General features: G+C 36.4%; 1 protein-coding gene across 6 annotated transcripts in view; it reads right to left on the reverse strand.

The window, feature by feature from the left end:
* APBA2 (amyloid beta precursor protein binding family A member 2) overlaps window positions 1-14,190 on the reverse strand; it is a 112,210-nt gene that overhangs the window by 50,602 nt on the left and 47,418 nt on the right. The gene's annotated exons all lie outside the window — the stretch shown is intronic.

Raw genomic sequence — 14,190 nt, forward strand, 5'->3', positions numbered from 1 at the left:
ATGTTCTCTGAAGTGAAGGCAGGAGTAATGGTTTGGTGGATCCAGAGGCACTTTATGAATAAGGGCTTCAACTGAGTCAACAGGTCATTTCCTCTGCTTGGTGTAAGACTCCCTCCTACTTCTGATATCTCGGCTCCCTCCTTGATAGTGGAGTGTTAGGTCAAACTTCTGTATCACTCCAAGTGCATTTTTCAACTTCTGACTGCGGGGAAAAGAAGTGTTCCTGAGAACATGGGGGGTCACTGCTGTATCATCCTTTACTCTCCTCAGGATTCAGTAATTTTATGTTGCAGAGACAAGCAAATACTGATTTGTGTTGTACAGTGCACCACTAAAGCTCCATCAGTGTTGTCAAGATCAGTGATTAAGGGGCCAAGTTAATAGGGTTCTCAAGAAAAATGTTTCGCTTTCAATAATAGGTTTGCTTTATTTTTCTTAAGTTTCCCTGCCTCAGCTCAAAGAGAGGAAAAGGAAATCAATCTCCAGAAAACACATGCTGCATTTCTATGTGGCAGTAAAAAGGAGTATGCATAGGGGAACCAATCTCTTCTGCTCTTAGAAACAGGACTACTGGCTTACAGCTGGAATTTCTTCTAATCAGTGCTCATTATAGAGTCATTAGCTTTCTCCTGAATTCCTTGCACCTAATCCCAGACAGCTGCAGAGAGGGTTTATGGAACTTACCATTTCTGCATCTTTTCACCTGTGTAGAAAGATACCTTCACTACTTTCCTCCCATGGAGAGAGACCAATTAAATTAGCATTAAAAATGGGAAATGGTACACAATTGTAAACATGGTGATAAAGTGAAATACCCAGTATAATATTCCTGGCTGTTTAAAGAACTGCTTTACATATGTACTTGATTCACAAGCTGAATAGCATTCTAGTGGGAGCAAAACAAGATCTCTGACAGTTTTTCATTTAACATGCATAGTGAACTGAGGGGATTGTGGGTCTGGGAGGGGTTGTTAGCTGCTTTTGGCAACAACTACTATCGCATGCTTATCTATAGCTGAATGATCTTTTGTTTTGAGTCCTGCTTTTGCAACCTATAGGTGAACCTAAGAGTTTTACTGGCCTCAATTTGATATTCTCGCTTTGTTTTGCACGGCCTCTTTCCTGTGCTTACCCCTCCCCAGGTTCCTTTCCTCATCTACTTCTCAGTCTCCTTTCTCCCACACTTCGAATATCTGTACCCTTTGTCAGTTTTGACTAAATTCCCATGCAAGTTTTGCTTCACTGAAACTGGTCAATACCTCCTATTTTCCCCAAATATCCAGTACAATCTAGCTGCTCTTAAATTGGTTCTAAAAAGATATAACTCTCTCTACCCTTTATAAGTCATCCTCAGATGTAAGTGGAACATAAGCATTGCAACCCAATCAGGCTAGATTACAGCACATATGGCCTGCAGGCTTGCTTCTCTGCTGCTGAGCTGTGTTTTCAATGCACTGCTGACTTAAGCTACTCCATATGTTAGCCCTATACATTCATAATCAATAAATGCTGTAAAAAACCCACCCAACCCTTTCAACACAGGCATATGTTTAGAACTACTATATTTATCAAGTTACTCAGTTCAACTGTAACTGAGATAATATTTTTTCAACAGAACTGCATCAAAAAATTCATGATTGCAGCACTTTACACTAATTATACCAGTCTCTTTTCCAATAAGCAGATAAAGTGGAAAAAATCTAACTTCAATTTCTTCAAAACAATTTTAATATCAAACTAATAGTATTTCTCAGTAGGCTTTCTTTACAGAAGACTTAATAGACTTCCACCTGCTAAGTCAGCCAAGATGAATTGTGACTGATCCTAGACTGGGAACTAGAATTTTTAATAAGCAGATAACAGAACATGAGCCTGCTATGACTATGTCATATTATGCAGTCATTTGATTCCCCAAGGCCAAACTGCATTAACTTCATGTTCATTTTTCAGTAGATCTAACTCTACAGACCATGAGAATTCATCATGCAGAGCTCCAGAAGCAGAGTGCAGGATATCCTGCGAATTCTTGTAAAAGCAGGTATAAATGGGATGCTTACTCTCATAGGAACCCTGGATCCACCTGTGTAACTCACAGCAGACATGTGGACATTGATTTCAGAAGAAGCACAGTATTTCTAATGAAGGAAAGGTAGAAGGGCATATAGCAAATGAGGACTGGGGATGTTGGTCCCCCCATACGTAGAGTGAGCCTGTGTAAGACTGATCTTCTAGCATCTGTATACAGAAACAGTAAGGCTGTGTCCTACAATCAGAACTACCACAACGTAATTAAATTAGGGTCATGTTGTGCTGTTCTGAGTGGCGTTTTTATTTTATTTTATTAAAATTGAGAAGTGTTTCTCTGAGTAAGGTTGGCACAGCCTGACACTAATTATTAGCCAGCCAGAAAAATGTCTAGCCCTTTTCTCTAAAGCCTTTGAATTTAAAACAAAAAAACCCTACAAAACCAGAACCTGTTATTTCAGGGAGGGGAAAGACCTAGGACAGCAGAACTAGTACTTTTATGTCCAGGATGTTAGATCTGCATGTGCAGTAAATACATGCAAATATAATAAAACATATGCACGTCTTTTGCTCAATGCATGCTCAGCAGGTCCAGCATATCTCAAAATGCCTGTTTCTCTGGGATGTTTGTGGCCATAGATGATTCAGGGGTGCTGTTTGAACCCACAAGTCTTAGAGATGGCAGATTTCCTCAGCCCTTCCCAAAAAACAAACCTTTTTGGAGGGGAAAAAAACCATCACCTAAGACACCTGAGAAAACTAGACATGTGGCAGAGCTAAGCTCTAGTCTCTGTGACTTGATGTCTCATTTGGAGTTGGTTTGTTATTTATAAGCCATTGAAATGGCTTCATTCACCTGTTTACGAAAACACACCATAAAGAATACTTTCAAGTAAGGACATGTCTGGGTACAAAAATTATTCATTTTTAGCACCTTAGATCTGATTTTTCGACTGTGAAACTTGAGATTGAAAATTGGACTGAGGTCTAGTATTTGTGTACGGAACTCCAATCTGAGTACCGACAGCCTAAGACAGCAGTTAAGTTGGTCTTGTGAATGCCGCTTCTCCCTTCTACAGTGTATGCTAGCTATCCTCTCTCAGAAAGCTTTCTACATATTTTATTAAAACTCTTTATGAATATAACAAGTATTTAGGTAAGCCCCACTAATGCAACCTTGTAGACATATGTCACTGTTCAACAGTGCTATTGACACAATTTAAAAAAAAATCAGGCAAAATCAAAGAGAATTAGAGAAGACACTGAATTTATAGGGAGTGTATTTCTTTCTATGAGTTGTCATGCATAAACAATAGATTTGATGAAGAATTTTTAAATTACTAAGATGACTTTTTGCAGAAAAGCCTGACTGAAAATAGTCAGAAACCATTTAGAAAATAAACTTCAATAAATAAATAGTATATAAGAATAAATCTAAAATGTTTTGTCAGTGCTGTTGACAACTTAGGACATTTCCAGGAAGTTTGAAGCTTAACTAGATAGGCATTTCCCATTTCTGTTGGCTCTTGCTAAATGCCTTAAACAATCCTTTCTATTTCCTCTTCCTTCCAAGAGAATTTTCATCCCAACCCACAACAGGAATGAGAGGGTTAACAGAAGCCAAACAAGTCTTAAGTGAGCTCTTTTGCTATTTATTTTAAGATATTTCTACTCTCACATACTTGATCTCTTCTAGATATGGTCCAAAAATAAGAGTTGCAAACATAAAATGTGGATAGAATTAACAGCAACTTGCTATTTAGATTTTCCATCTTTTTCCTTCATTTAAAATAAAATCCAGCAAATTTCAAATAAGGAAATATGTTTTAAAGCACTGCTTGCAGCAAGCAGAAACCTCTTGGGCTTTAGAAATGCATTTTCTTTTGTTCTGTGAAATCCAGTTCAAAATTACCCTATTTTAATCTGACTCCTCTTTTCCATGAGTGCCTTTAGAAAATGTTGACAGTCTGTCAAAAAGTTTTTACAAAATCAACACTGTAGTTAGATGTCTTTCAATATTTTTTTCTTAGTCTCTTCTATTAAGACCTAGTTTCACACCTCCCTACTGGGCAGATGTAAGGCTGGGACTCCCTCAAGTCCAACGGAAAGGGAGGACTTTACACCCTCTGCATAGACAAGTCAGAAAACCACCAAACACATCTTCTGAACAGAAGAGAGAGTCTATGTCCCCCTAGTGCCTCTAGCTCATACAATAACTGCTGTGAGTTTGGTAGCTCAATTGCAGAGGCTGAGTGGCAGTGCTGAGAGCAGCTGGGGTTCATACAACACTGACCACGTGTACAGGTGTACACAATCCCTTGTTTTCAGTAAGGACAAAAATAAAGTAGGAAGTTACAAATTAAAAATATCAACAAAAGTTATTTAAATTTGTTAATTCTAGAAGCAACATGTTAAGTTCCAGATTCATGATCTCCCTTTTAGCCTTAACTCCTCACCCTGACATAGTGTACATACATTTTATAGTTTTATGATTACATATTATTTTATACCACCTGCCTTCTGCTTTGTTCAAAACACAGCTGGTACAGTCCAGGAGGAAAAACAGCTAAAGGCAACTATAAATTTGGTGCTATTTAGTGTTTCAAAGCTCCAATTTATCATCTAAATATTATTTTAATATGCTTAACATAACCTAAACATAGAATTAGAAAACAGCAAGAGATTTGCATGGGAAGCATAGAGAAAGAATGATTTGTAAAGAAATGAGGGAAATGTGTGGGGGAAGTGAAAATGAGCAGCATCTAAAAATAGATGGCATTAAAATACATGACTTGCTAGTTATCTCAAGAATAGCCACTAGGGTCTTCCTCTGTAGCTAAGGCAAAAAAAAAATTCTCTTATCATTCACTGGTTACTCAACTGTGTCTACTGTGAATCTGAGGTAGTCACAAAAGATATAACTTTGGGAAAAAAAATCATTGAACAGGCAAACAGGAAAGAAAATTATATATCCATTATTGCTCACCATTCTACTTATTTTATTAGTTTAACAACTGACAGTAGAGTGAGAAATTAAAGTTCTGAGATAACAAATGCATGTTTCTGTAAGTTAGGATTATTTCAATTGCAGTCTTGCAGAAATTCTGCTTAAAGCTACAACAGCTGCAGTATACTAGATACCTCAACAGCCTAGGATTTCCAAAATACACATCCCTGTATCCACAGGCAATGCTTCTAAAATTGCAGACTGTCCTGAGTTACTACCTTGCTATAACAAAAATTTGTCAGTGAGCAGGTTGCATTCTGAGTAAATATGAAATGTGTATACATATATTGAAGAAATGAATAGCATATATTGACCAGACATATCGAATGTACCTCCTCCTCACCCTGAAATCAAAAAGAAACAGTAATTTGCAATGGAATGTCATTTGCTCCTGTTAAACCACATCAACATGATCCCTCAGTATATTTGAACTGTTTCATTACCTCACATGAAAGCAAAATCTTTATTACTTTTCTATAGGTCAGACAATCTTCCTTTCATGCTATTCACTAGATGATATCAAGAGGTTTCTGAGATAACTTAATTATTTTTCATATTTTTAAAAGACTATGTTGTAAACTGTGTTCCTGCATTTCTTTTCACGGTATATAATATTTGCTCTGTTTGGTTTAATCTAATAAGCCCTTAAAATGCAATAATTACTTTGTAAATGGCATTCTAAGAGTGCTCTGTAACTAGAACCCACCAACAGAAATTAGAACAGAGACAAAGATATGCTAAAGACAGTGTAAAATCCTATGGCATTGCAGAAACAGTATTCTTGAACATATATCCCAACTGAATGTAGCTTTTATAATTAAAAAGATTAGCTCTTTCCTGCTGAAGTAATAAAAATATGTGTAATCACATATTTAATTGTAATTTATTGTTGATGTGGCTTAATCATTCTTTAGGGTTTAATTCTACAGCTCAAAGAGGGATACTAAACCTGTAGTGCCACATTCATATAGTTGCTTGAGTAAAGATTTTAAGACTAGTATCAATTTTGCAGTTATGCCTGCTATACAAAAAAAAACCCACCAAAAATATAACCTCATTACAGATATCTTAAACTGGGACAGAAGCAGAGTATTTTTATTCAACAGAACAAGATGAGCCTCTAAAATTAAGGCAATGAGATTTTACAGCCTATTGTTGTGGTTGCCCTGCTCCAAGAGATCAGTTTTAAATAATGAAAAAGTATCCCTCGTGTTTTACCTGCACACAAATGCTCCATTGATAGCTATGCAGAGGCTTCAACTTTAAAATCTATTTAATAACAAATATAAATTTTAGTATCTTCTCATGATTATTGTAAGTATTTCCTAATTCACTGGGAATAAGGAAAAATATAGGATGTATAGGAATAAGGGAAGGAAATACAGGAATAAGGGAAAAGTAAAGTAAATACTAACATTATCATGCATAAAGAATATATGCCAATTCAATTAAAACACATTCTGGCCACTGTGAGACAACTTGCAATCCATCCAGAGCTCTGGTAGAATTTTTAGGCTATCCTAGAATAGATTATACAAAGTTGTAAAATGCTTTGCAAAGTACCTTTCTGCTGACTATGGAGGCTACTCAGAAGTCTGGCAATCTTTCTATCTCCTGCTAATTTGTATGCTTTTCATGTTCATCTTGCAATTTCCCGGGTAATAGTTTATCTCAATAACAAGTCAGTTTCCATACTGACTTAGCACTAAATTATAATAGATCGCTATAAGCGTAATATGAGCCAGTGCTAATGTAACTATGGGGGGCCATGTGGCTGAAATTCAAACAAGACAAAACAGACACTGAACTTGGAGGCAGCTGTATTTGTCTGAGGGAAAACCACTGAGGTCAGAAGGGCCAATTGTACAAATCCATACTAAAAGAATCTGGCCTCGCACAATTGACATGCAAAAACATCACCTATTGCACTTTCTTCAAACTCTTAAGTCTAACACAGTATTTTTTGTCAACTTAAAATGTTTAATAAAAAACATCCAACAGAACTAAATTTCCTTCTCATCTCTACATACTGGTATACTTCTGAAAAGATTGTTCACTGGAAAACCACTGAATGAAAACTTATTCATTTGGCCCCTAATGAAGATTTAACTACTTCTTTAGTAATGAAACCAAATTATTCCACCTAAAGTGTCTGCTAATATATGGAATTCTTCCTCTGTGTCTACAACAATTCAGTGTTTTGAAATGGATTGAACAATGACTGGAAGGTGTACAGTGCAGTCAGGAATGTTGTACAAGGGTGAGATAAAACTTATTTTGGCTAGAACATGGAAAAAATGTTAATCCACCATGGCAAATTCCTAGAAGATCCTTTTAAGCTATCAAACCTATACAGTGGCTAGTGACTTCAGGGTATAGGCGAAAGGTGAGACAGGATTTGGGGACCTCCTCAAAGGTGAGGGATCAGCACTTTTCACAAGATGTGTAAATTCCCAATTTCCATGTTGTTAGAGAAAAAAAAAGATATTGCAAAAAGAGGGTCTTCACAGTAAGAAGAAACATAAAATCTGTTGGTTCCATGAGATTCTCTTCCACAAGAATACAAATCTAAGATGTATATTTGAGAATTTCTTTTTAGTAGAAAACTCCCTCTTGTTGTGATGCAGGCCACCCAGACTGACTGCTCTCTGAAGCCTGGTAATCTGAGATATTCCTTGCACTGAACTCAGACTCCTGATCGTACTAAACTAGACCTGAGATTACTGTCAGCTACAATGAAAACAGGTTTTATTGAACCTGACATGCAGTAAGAAAAGAAAGAAAATTGGTTACATTAAAGCTTTTAGAGCAGGCTTGCACTCTGTTGCTATCACATAGATACAAAAGAACTCTATGGATGTTAGCTAAATAGGTTTACACACATGCAAGAATAATTTTAGCTTATCACAACTTAGAAACCTTTAGTTTTGGAAACTGGGTGTCAGACACTCAGTTTAACCCTCCCATTTTCTTCAGATGGAAATAAGGCTTTCTTAAGAGGTAATGCACGTTATACGTGCTTGTGTATTTGTTGTGTATCTCTTATATACATAGGTATAGGTAATAATATCTACATAGGTATAAGTAGTAAATTTATAACTTCGTCTCCTTCAGTCCCTGCTCCCACTAGGAAAAAGACTAGGAATCTCTCTAGAAAAGTTATGGGGCTATTCTAATCTTAAAATCATTTGGAAAGATGAGTTAGTTCATCAGAGAAATTTTTTTTTTTCTGTTTTTTGAGGAATGCAAAGACAGTAATGTCCCAACCAGTCAGTGAGAATATTGGCCCCCACACCAAATTACATTTCTAATAAGATCTCAGCATAATAGTGATGCAATTCCTGTCGTTCTTTGTGCTCATATTCTTTTCTTCAAAAATGGTGATCTTGCCATTTAAACGTTATCATTTTAAGTACTTTGAGTATTTATATAACGGAATACATTTATCTGTTAACAGCATCAGATAATTATAAGGGTAGTGTTAGTTAATTCAGCCTCATCATTAAATATACATAATAAAAATGTTCCATTTGCTTGTATCCAGTTCCACCTGAAATACAGCAACCACATATATTCCTGAGATTTGTGTATCTGAAATCAGTTTTTTTTTCTTTACAGCTGTTGTGGTTCAACCCCAGCTGGCAACTAAGTCCCACAAAGCTGCTCACTCTCTCCCCCCTCGGTGGGATGGGGAGAGAATCAGAAGGGTAAAAGTGAGAAAACTCGTGGGTTGAGATAAAGACAGTTTAATAGGTAAAGCAAAAGCCGTGTGCACAAGCAAAGCAAAACAAGGAATTCATTCACTGCTTCCCATCGGCAGGCAGGTGTTCAGCCATCGCCAGGAAAGCAGGGCTCCATCACGCGTAACGGTTACTTGGGAAGACAAATGCCATCACTCCGAACGTGTCCCCCCCCCTCCTTCTTCCCCCGGCTTTATATGCTGAGCATGACGTCATATGGTATGGAACATCCCTTTGGTCAGTTGGGGTCAGCTGTCCCAGCCCTGTCCCCTCCCAGCTTCTTGTGCACCCCCAGCCCACTCGCTGGTGGGGTGGGGTGAGAGGCAGAAAAGGCCTTGGCTCTGTGTAAGCCCTGCTCAGCAGGAGCTAACACATCCCTGTGTTACCAACACTGTTTCCAGCACAAATCCAAAACACAGCCCCGTACCAGCTACCATGAAGAAAAATAACTTTATCCCAGCCAAAACCAGCTATGGTTATTTAAAAACCAGCTCTTCAGAGCAGATGCATGGCTTTTAAGAGCTGTTAGCTGTTGCATATACATTTCCACGCACACCAGAAAGCACACCAGGCTTCATGTATGTGAACTACACACTAATAAAGTAAAGCACTCTTACCAATACAACTGTATTCCACTCCATTTATTCTTTGAGAAAATGTTGTGGTTTCATTGAACAACTACTGCTAACTCTCATCCTGGCTCCATTTCATTTACAGAGAGGCTACTTTATTGTTATTTTAATATTATGCCTTTAATATGCCTTAACTTTTTTGTTTTTATTGCCATCAACTTTCTTCTTTGAAATAAATGTCCTTAGAAAAGTCCATGTTTTAGGGTATCCCTTCATGCAAAAAGGTGATGTCATATTAAAGAAAAACATAATATCATAGGAAAAAAAATGGGGCCATTTTAGCATGCCATTATTTTAAAATTGTGTCCTTTTGCCATTCCAAAGGAAGAGAAATTCTTCAACTTGATACTTATTTAAAAATATATGGTGTACAAGCAATTAAGAACTTATTTGATTAGCATTTTATGCTTTAATTTACAGTTTACCAAGCAAAGATTCTTTGAATTTTTTTGGCATGATGCATCTCTTCACATTTTTAACACAATAAAATTGGAAATACTTACCACATGCAATTAACTAATCATTGCAACATGATTTCATGTATGTGCTTTCCCAGCCTCGTGCAAAAAAAGATAGCTTTCTTTTAATGAATACTAATTTCAGGTTATAGGCAGAGATGAATAAAGTATACTATTTGAATAATAATGTAGAAGGGAATAGAAGGACAGAATAGGTCACTTTGAATGAAACCCAGAGATTCAGCAAAACATTTAAAACTGTACCATTTAGGAACAATAAGCCAAACGTTCTCGACCTTACTCCAAGAGCATCCATTCAATGAATGGTTAGATGGCTGGAGGGGAAGGTGGTGAGAATATTGAGACTGTCAATTTACAACAGCTGTGGAGGGTAGGTCATTGGAAAGGCCTCATTTGTAAAAGAAAATGGAGATGCTTAACTTTCTAATAACTCAGGGTTTAACTATCAGGTTAGCAGTTCACACCCAACCACTTACACTCAAATTTTACAGCTTCTTGATTCTCAGTGTATAGTAACTCTTCAAAAAGACTTCTTTTTATCACCATTGACCTTGAAGTCCTGTGAACGGTTTCATGGGCGCTCACTTAACATTATCATAGGAAGAAGTGAAGTTTTCTTTAAAAGGTTACAGGAAAGGATTGACAGCACCATTTTAATGAGTCAAACCTCAAAAGAAAGTGGATGTGCAGACATTAACAAATGACACATTTCCCATAAGCAGTGTCTATTAAGACATAACAATTAAGTATTGCTAGTAGTCTATAGACTTTTAATATTAGTTATTCTTCCAACTGGAAGAAGCTGGAAACAGGTAGCTCTAACTGGTCAAAAATGATTTGTTAACCACAGGCCAAAAAGTATAAAATGATTTATTACATTTTTTTTATTCACCACGTTTGGGTGTTTAAGTCTCTCAAAAAAAAAAAAACCCGAAGAGCTACAGGAATTCCTTTTAGGAGTTTACTGTATTCAGACCATTTTCCTTGTGGAGATACAGTCAAGAATAGATATCACTGAGTATTATTTGCAGTGAAACTACAGAGTAGTAGGCTGGAAACGGCATGAAGTTCTTCCCAGTGATGAAACCTCTAAAATCTTGCTGAAAGCCATTAACACCCTCCACATTCAATTAGCATAAGAGGATTAGGTTGTATTTTTCTCCTGTTAGCAGAACATTCTCTTTTTCAAACTCATTCAAATACTTGCGCTGCTGGCAGATTTAGTAAATAAATTAAAAAATCTTTTGAAATAATAAAATAAGGGTAAAGACTATTGTGTTAATTCTTTTCAAGATAAAATAGTCTGCCTTTGTTAAGCAGAATGAGCAAATTGCAAGGTTAAATTATGAGACATTTTACAAAATAAAGATTTAATAGTAATAGTAGATAATGAAGATAATCAGAGGTTTTGTTAGCAGTGAATTATGTCATGTGATTTTGCATTTCCAACCTTTGAATAAATATCTGTAGCTTGCAGCTGGTTGTGTTTCAGGCACACCGCTCTGTGGTGGATGATCACCTCATTTGAAAAGCGAGATTAGAAAGATTTTTCCCTCTGTGTCTAAGGCATAAATTGCACATCAGTAAAACCCTCTCCAATTTACAACAACTGGTTAGAAGATAAATACTCTGTCAATCACTTTAGCAGATACTCAAGATGGCTTGAAACCTTTACACCCACCAGCTTTTGCTTTTCCATCAGATGCCAGCAGAAAATTTGTATTTGTACATCTTATGAAAATAAAACCTTTCCTCCTAAATAAGTATTTTGAATGTAAAATTGTTTAGATGTGCTCTGAATAATACTGTTATAGCTCAGTAGGTTTACACATAAATAGTTATTGAAAACAAAGTACTGACCACAATGCTTTAAACTATTATTTGGTATTAGAGATACCCAGTGACATACATACTGCTGTGCTAGATGCTATGTAAGCACATGAAGGATGTGTACTCTAAGAAGTCTGCAACTTAAATGGATATTGACAAATGAATTATTGTTACCTTCTGTTGTCAGCTCTCCATTCCCTATGGCTATGGGGACTAGGATGTGCTGCATAAAGGGAAAACAAATGATACTTTGGCATCTGTACTTGAATTGATTTCCACTAAGTCACTGCAGGTCCAGCAGGGCCACCTCTAAGGCCAACTTATTAAATACCACACTCATTGCTTTCAAGCAGGTCCAAAAGCAGCATGCATACTGGACCTCAGTTAGTATATCTGGCAGAACTAAGCCTTGTATCTCTGTGTATTGCACAGCTTACCTGAAAGGCTATTTCAGCCCTTGTACAGCAAAGTACGTACACAATCATTTAGTTCTGAGAATGGGAATAGTTCATCAGCATGTAAGATCCATATCCTTATAATATGGAGCTGCCTGTCTGATTTCAGAAATGCACACTTACCGTCTATTGAGGACCCAGGCTAAAGTACCCAAAATATGTGAACTCGTCCTATATTTTCTGGTTCCCAAATTAGCACCGAAGCCACAAACATCTTATTTCTATTAAGTTACAAGCAGTAAGTTGGAAAAAACATACCTAAATATAATATCTAAAAATGCAGACCAGACTTAACCTTACAGGAGACAGAGCATACTCAGCGAACGAGACCTAGCTTGAAATATCTCTTAGGTAAAACAGAACAAACTTGCATCTTTCTTCTGTACAAGAAGTCTCACTTATTTGTGAGATTCATTTAAAGTTTCTTTTAAAAATGAAGAATTTTACAGCAATCCCGTCTCCTTCCTCCAAAAAAATCATGTCCTAAGCAAAAAACAATTAAAAAAGAGTCCGAAACTCATAGAAACAGGGAGACAGTTCTGGGGAAGTCTCATTAGATATTACTCTGTTCTAATAGTCCCTAAGAATCTGCTTTTGGACGCTCTGGGAGATGGGATACTGGGCCTGATGACCTTTCCTCTAAGCCAGCACAGCAAGTTACCGAAGTCAAATTCTGCCATTGAATAGCTGTAAGATAGTTCTACCCTTTCAGATAAGGTGATGTATGTAGAAGCATGTATTAGTTCTAGATATTGATTTCTATTCACACAAATTCAGGAATTATTACTAGGACTATTTAAAAAATCAATTATTTATATAAATTTGAATTTTGATTGATATAAAATTGAAGTTCATATGCATCAGTTTTCCAAATCTGGTCAAATTCGCTCAAATTCCAAATTGGTCAAATTCCAATTAGGTAAAAATTCGCTCTTTTAATCAACACTACACAGAATCTGATCTCTTATCTGCAGAGATCCACAATTTAGATTAAAGAGGATTTTGTCCATGGAAGATAGTTATTTATCACTCAACATATTCATTAAAATTCAAAAATGCCAAATACAAAAACCATCACTGTTGTTATTAGGACATACCAGACAAAGTCACTGCACAAAATCACCACATGTATCAGGAGGTCAAATTATTTGGATGAAAATTAGTACTCAAAGACAAAATTATTAACCTGAGGCACTTCTGAGCAAGGAAGCATTCCACAAAATTTTGATATTTCTAAAGAGAGATTTAATAGGTGTTTACAGAGTCAAGCTGCTGAAAGCAATCTGTCTGAAATTCAGGTTTTTTTTAAACAGATAAGAATAGTGTGCTTTCTACAACATTGATACCTTATGAGAAACACATTGAACGCAGTGTTGCACTTGAATCGCAGAGTACTGTGGAATTTGATTACCAAGTGTTAAGGCCCTACAGAAGTTAATGCCATCTACAGCAATTCTTTGTTATTGCTCAGTAAAGCACAATATAGAAGAGATCTTTATTCTGATTCGGAATTTCATGTCCTTTTTCATAAACAGTGTTTCTTTAACATGCCTTCTCTCCAAGAAATATTCAACCAAGGAAAAATAAAATGCTTCTCAGGGAGAAGTCCTGCATCTACTTCCTTAATTACAGGTAAACCGTCTCTTCCTTATTAACTATGATTGACTACCTAACCAGAAAAATAAGCAGGCTTAATTTTTTATTAAAAACAAACAAACTTTTTCAAGAGTTTCATAGCAGTACCATTTGCCAGCTTACAGATACCCAGTTTCATTTCTGCATTAATCTCATCAGTATGTAGGAGTACTTAAAAACCTTTCAAGACAGTTTCTGGAGAAAAGCTAAAGACTCTATGGTCATTGTATGGCAAGCTAACCATCTTACATCTGAAAACAATTATCTCCATCTATGAAGACTGCTGCCTAAAAGAAAAGGTTTATCTCAAGTGCTTGTACTAGATCTATGTTGTGGATGTCTAGAGTATTTCAGTCTCCAGGATACTGCACCAAGAACCTTTCAAAA

The sequence above is a fragment of the Calonectris borealis genome, chromosome 11 (assembly GCF_964195595.1).
Source record: "Calonectris borealis chromosome 11, bCalBor7.hap1.2, whole genome shotgun sequence".
NCBI lineage: Eukaryota > Metazoa > Chordata > Aves > Procellariiformes > Procellariidae > Calonectris > Calonectris borealis.